Here is a 6,602-nt window from a genome sequence, read left to right as displayed (position 1 = left end):
TATGCTGGTTTAGTAGATTGGTAGAATGCTTATGGATTATGCTGGTTTAGTACATTGGTAGAATGCTTATGGATTATGCTGGTTTAGTAGATTGGCAGTCCTAGGTTGTCCTCTAACCGCCAAGACTTCATTAGTCCCGATTATTAGGTTAGGCTTCCAGTACTAGACATGATTTCCCTCTTGTTGAACAGACCTTAAGTCCAACGAGAAGTTTTTGGTTACCCCCAAGGTATTCGTGCCCCTGCTGCACCCTCAGGGTTAACGTGCCATGCTGACCATTGTTGCAGTTCACAGGCATTATAGCTGGGTAGGATTACTGGTTGCTTCCTTCATTTGGAAATTTGCAACAGCCAGGACCCTTAACTGTTGGGCCATCTCTCCAGCCCCACAGATCTACTATATAAAACTACATTAGTCAAAGATTATTGAAATAGGCAGGACAAGCCTATTGAGCTGGGAGTTCTGTGGGTTCTAAAACCAATCGCCAATCAATTTATATACACATTTATACTATTTTAGGTATTATTGATAGCCCAATACCATTTGGGGATATTTGTGATTGATATTGGAAATGCAGTCAGAATGGAATATGAATTAATCCAGCTTCACAGTGACGTGGAACCTGGTACTTTCCAAAATTCATTCAAGTAGGGGGCTGGTCTCCATGGTGAGCCCAACCAAGGCTGCATAGTGAAATCCTGTCTCAAAAAACTATAAGACAAAGCAAAAACTGTAAAATGTATTAGGTTATACAAAAAATGCATTGCGCAATGTCTGCACTTAACACTTAAAATGTTTAAATAATTATTTAAGCATTCCCTACCATGATGTATAAAACGTATCATATGTGTCCAAGAAAAAAATGTGTACATGAATTATTCAATATAGGACTGGTTCCCGCACATCCATCTCATCCTGTACATGTTCTTCCTAGCGTTCTTAAGAATTGCAATTTGTTGACTTGGGGAAATGTTTATTGAATGTCTCTTGCACAAAGCAGTGAACACCATCATACCAGGGACAAGGTCAGTCTCATTTGCTTCTGCACCACGATGACTAGCAAGTGTCTGACACATAAATACTGAAGAAAAGGAAACAGCTTGAGTCGTTTGTATTTTCTTCATTGTGACAGAACAAAATCATGTTTACACACTCTTTACTTTATATCAAATGATGTCAATAGAGCCATTACATTTAAGAGCCCTGCAATGGTAGGTTGTTTTGTAGACAATTTTCTTGTCTTTCTAAAACCCTGTCTACTTCTGATCTTCTTGCCAATGTGATTCAGCTAAATGTGCTGCTAGTCTGAGGTGACAGCCAACGAATCCATCTCTTTCTTGTTACCTCTCCAGCAATAACATTTGACAAATTGAATCGTGGTCCCCCAGTGTAAACAAAACCATCAAAAGAAATTATGGCATACCAGAATTTATTTTTTCACATTAAGGGGATTCTGAAAATGAAATATTGCTGAGGGGAGAGTGACGTGAAAACAACAGAGTCCAGAGTGAGAGAAGGAACAGGCAATCCCACCTAAAATCTAAACATGAAATTGGCTTTCTCTCTCACATGTGCAAAAATCTATGATTCAGGAACACAAGTCGGAGTCAGCAGCCTCAGTGGCTGAGAGTGGTCAGAACTGAAGCTTTCCACTATAAAATAAAGGCATCTCTCTCTCTTCAGGCTTCTAAGGCATCTGCTAGGGATTAACTAACAGCAGGGGGGCTGGAGCGGTGCCTGAGTCCTTCTCTGCCATCACAGCTGTGTGAGCAACTGCCTCTGTAACCTTCAGAGCAGCTGTGAGCAGCTGCAGAGGGTGGGGGGCTCACAGTGCTCTAAGGGTGCATTTGACAGTACCTGAGACCTCTTCTTCCATCAGCAGCAACCAGGCTGGGATACTCAGACATTTTCTGTCATAAATGGCCCATACTGATGAACCCAGAATATTGTGTTTTTAAACCTGGAACTAAACAATTTATAATGAACCAGGCAGAGTTTGAAGTGTGTTTTGCATATCGTGACTAGATTCTCTTAAAAAGCATGTGTAAGTACTTGGCATTATGTATGCTCTTGTAGCAAATGTATGGTCCCAATGTGTCACCTATTCCTGAAATGTGTCTCCCTCCATTCAGATGCAGGCTTATAAAATAAATAATGATTTAATTATAGTTTTTTAAAAAAATAAAAGAAATAATTAGGGCTGGAGAGATGGCTCAGTGGTTAAGAGCATTGCCTGCCCTTCCAAAGGTCCTGAGTTCAATTCCCAGCAACCACATGGTGGCTCACAACCATCTGTAATGAGGTCTGGTGCCCTCTTCTGGCCTGCAGAGATACACACAGACAGAATATGTATACATAATAAATAAATAAATATTAAAAAAAAAAAAGAAATAATTAAAATAAATTGTCATTTGATTAAAAGTACTTGAAAAGAGCCAAAGAAAATGCCTCAGTGGTTGAGAACTCTGGATGCTCTTTCAGAGTACTGGGGTCCAATTTCTAGTACCTGAATGGTGGCTCATAACAGTCTATAACTCTTGACTAAGTATATGCAGTGCCCTCTTCTGGCCTCCTTGAGTACTGCACACAGATGGTGAACATGCATACATGCAAGCAAAATACCTATACACATTAAAAAATGGGGGAAAAATCTTGTATAGTTATCGCCACAAATCAGCTCAGGAATGCTCATCTGGGAAAAACCAGATTGCCAAGAGTATTGTACATACTGGACTTGACTTCTTGTGTGCTGACTTGTTGGGGCAATGCAAACACATCCTTGGGCAACACTTTTTGTTTGTTTTCTTGTTAACCTGAGACTCGAGAAAGTGTGTATTTAGGTGCATGGGGAGGGCTATGAGAAAATGCTGATAATATCTGTGTTCTCTGTGTGGTGAAAGTTCTCTGGTATGTGAGGATGATAATAACATAGCACAGAGAAAACAACACAGGCCAGCCTGGCACCACCAAGTCCATGTCTCATTTACTCTAGAACCAGGCAAGGTTCTAGGTGGTACCTCTTACAAACAGGCCCTTCTGCCTAATACAATTCAGTAAGGGAAGAGAATCGGAAACCATCATCGAGTCTGTTGATTGTATTTCAGAGCCTACCCAATGAGAACTTATAGTCTCAAAAAGGTTTCTCCATGGGGCTGGAGAGATGGCTCAGTGGTTAAGAGCATTGCCTGCTCTTCCAAAGGTCCTGAGTTCAATTCCCGGCAACCACATGGTGGCTCACAACCATCTGTAATCAGGTCTGGTGCCCTCTTCTGGCCTGCAGACATACACACAGACAGAATAATATTGTATACATAATAAATAAATAAATTAAAAAAAAAAAGGTTTCTCCAATTAGTGATTCGGACATCAAATTATTACAAGTGTGTGAGCTTCCATTGATATTATATCAATGATATCTGATAGCAAAGATATTTAAGAAATCTTTTTTTAAAAATAAATTATATGATGGTAGAAACATCCAGTAAGATGGGTGTGTCTGAGACAGTAAAGACATCAGACAGTACCGAAGAAGATACACAACTATGTGATACCACAACAGACCACAGTTCTGAACTGAAAACATAAGCTGTGCCAGGGCCCCCAAATCTACACTAATAATGTTATTAGTGTGTAGTAGTGTAAAGGAGCCAGATCAAATTCATATGTAATCTATCTATCAGACTATTCTGTGGAGAATTCCATATACAAGCCTATGATGCAATAACACCTACAGATATATAATATGTGCACATACATATGCATATGAAAAATATAAATATATATGTCACCAAAATGTGAGACAATAAGTATCTGTGTTTAAGCCATTCAGATTATGCCATCTTTAGAAAGCTAATATACATTTTTGGAGATAGTTGAGTAAACACTGTATGTAGTAAAATGGATGTCTTAGTTAGGGTTTCTATTGCTGTAAAGAGACACCATGACCACAGAAATTCTTATAAAGGAAAACATTTAACTGGGGCTGGCTTACAGTTCAGAAGTTTAGTCCTTGATCATGATGGGAAGCACAGCGGCAGGCAGGCAGACATGGTGCTAGAAGAGGAGCTGAACGTTCTTACATCTTGACTCACAGGCAACAGGAAGTGGTCTGTCTCACTGGGTGTAGCTTGAGCATAGGAGACCTCAAAGCCCACCCCCACAGTGACATACTTCCTCCAACGAGGCCATACCTCCCAAAGGTGTCACTCCCTTTGGAAGGAATTTATTTTCAAAGCACTACAGTGGATAATCACTGGGCGAGTTGGGGCATTGCATGGCAGCCTGTGAGTTGGTCTGTTTCCACAGCAGCACCCTCGCTTTTTTAAGACTCAGGAACGCTGCATGTCTCGCTCCCCTAGAAAGACCAGGGCAGCTATATGACCACGTCTTAACCAATCAAAAACCGCTGGAAGCTCATGTTTGCCCTTTCGCCTGCACCCTTTCTCCCTTCCTGCAAGAATGCAGACGGCATGGCTGTGCTTAAGCCACAAATGACATTAGAGATGGAAGCTCAAAGGAGGAAGGACCGCACTAGGAGGAGCTTCAGCAGCTAACATGCTTTGTGAAGCACAGTTGTGATATTAGCATTGATCTGTCTCCATCTGGAATCATTCTTTTTCTTGCTTAAAACATTGTTTGGGGAGATTTTAGCATCACTCACTGCTAAATCTAATCTTAAGTAACACAGGCATGCAGAATGACCACACAGAGCATTTTAGCTATAGACCAGGAGAAACCAGATGCAGAAGAAACAGTCAAAGGATGAGAGGGAACCAAGAGAAAATGATATTTGTTGCTCATAATGTATTCAGCTGGATATTTTGTGATAGAAACACAAATAGACTAAAACAGCAGCCGTTGGCAACAGCAAGTAATAGCAATGATTACCACAGGCATTTGCTCAGTGGGCACAGTCAGAGCTATTCCAAAGCAAGGTGATTACACTTAATAATTTACTTTATATTTCAAAAATGGCTAGAAGAGGAGATTTCAAAATGGTTAGAAGATAGTCAAAAATTTTACCACAATGAGATGATAAATATTTGAGGTGAGGGAATACTAATTAGCCTGACTCATTACTCTCCCGTGTATATGGGTATCAAAACATCAAATTGCATCATATTAATAGCAATTAATAGCAAGTATTATACAGCAGGGAAGGCCAGACTACAAAATGTGTTCTTATTATTTGTCCTCACAATGACTCGTGTTGCCAAGGAGGAAGCCAACACTGAGAAAATGGAAACACACCGCTAAGACCACAGAGCTGCCAGAGGTGGATCGAAGGCAGATCTACATCTGTTGGCCCCATGTCTACTCTCAGACCCTTCTGCCAGTTTACCAGCAAGGACCAAGGTGATAGAAGGAATTTCAGCAGACCAGTTAGTAAGGTCTGGGAGAGGAGAGAGCAGGAAAAGAGCAGAATTATTTTCTAATTGACTTCAGTTGAAAAGAAGATGAGGATGGGCGGGTAAGATGGAAGGGGGTTGCTTTAAGAGAAAATCTACAGAGGGACAGAACATATGTGTTTTAGAGTCATGTAAAATGTTAGAAATGTCCAAGGACAGATACACCCGATGGGGAGGATGGATAAGAAGCGAGAAATTGTAGTGATATTTCATTTGTATTTAAATATGAAGATCAGAACACAAACAGCCACACTAGTCAGCCATGCAGGCCACAGTGGCCTTCCCTGCTATATAATACTTGCACATCTTTAATCCCAGCACTAGAGAGGAAGATAGAGTGGGATGAGAAAGGACCTCGCTCTCTTCCAGTCTGAAGATTTTATAGAGGTAGAGCTCTCTAGTGGCTGGCTGCTTTGCTTTTCTGATCTTCAGGATGAACCCTAATGTCTGTCTCTGTGTTTTTATTGCTCGTGCTATAAGAAACTATGCTATGAGTGCAGAAATCCGGGAAAGGGCGGAGAGAGCTGGGATACAGGAGTGACCGTGTATCCCAAGTGGGGTCTAACATAGACCAAGCAGGACTCTTACGTTTAATGCTCCACATAGGAGACAGACTGGTGCTTACAGACTGAGTTCACCTTCAGGTGAGAAAGGACATCTAATGACTTGAGGTGGGTGATTTTCTTACTCCCGCAAGCACTTTGAGAGATGCTCTTTGACCTTTGAGGGAGGGGTTTTAACTATGCTAAAATGTCATGAATGCCGCTATTGTTCTGCCTATCAGAAGACTCGGAGCATCCCAGCTCTGACTGACAAGCAATAAAAGTGGGAAACAGATGATGGCCTTCATTGGCCTCATCAAAGCCATTCAGGTATTGAAGTAACTCAAGTCAGTGCTTAGATTCATAGTCAGGGACCCCAACTGCCCACAGTTCACCTGTCCTTTCAGTAAGCATTAAACTCACTTCCTTCATGGTTTTGACAATATGAAAGAAAGTGACTACATTTCGATGCTGTGCTGAGTTGGTGTCCTCTTGTTGCTTATTTTTAGTATCACTCAGCACAACCTGTAGATTTGGCGAATAGAGTCCTATCTCCCATTTCATAGTAGAGGGATCCGGTTTCAGTGGGTTAATGAGAGGTGGGGAGGAAGGGAAGGGAAGGGAAGGGAAGGGAAGGGAAGGGAAGGGAAGG

The sequence above is a fragment of the Microtus ochrogaster genome, chromosome 15 (genome assembly GCF_000317375.1).
Source record: "Microtus ochrogaster isolate Prairie Vole_2 chromosome 15, MicOch1.0, whole genome shotgun sequence".
NCBI lineage: Eukaryota > Metazoa > Chordata > Mammalia > Rodentia > Cricetidae > Microtus > Microtus ochrogaster.
The sequence above is the reverse complement of the archived record's forward strand: the minus strand, read 5'-3'. Positions refer to the sequence as shown.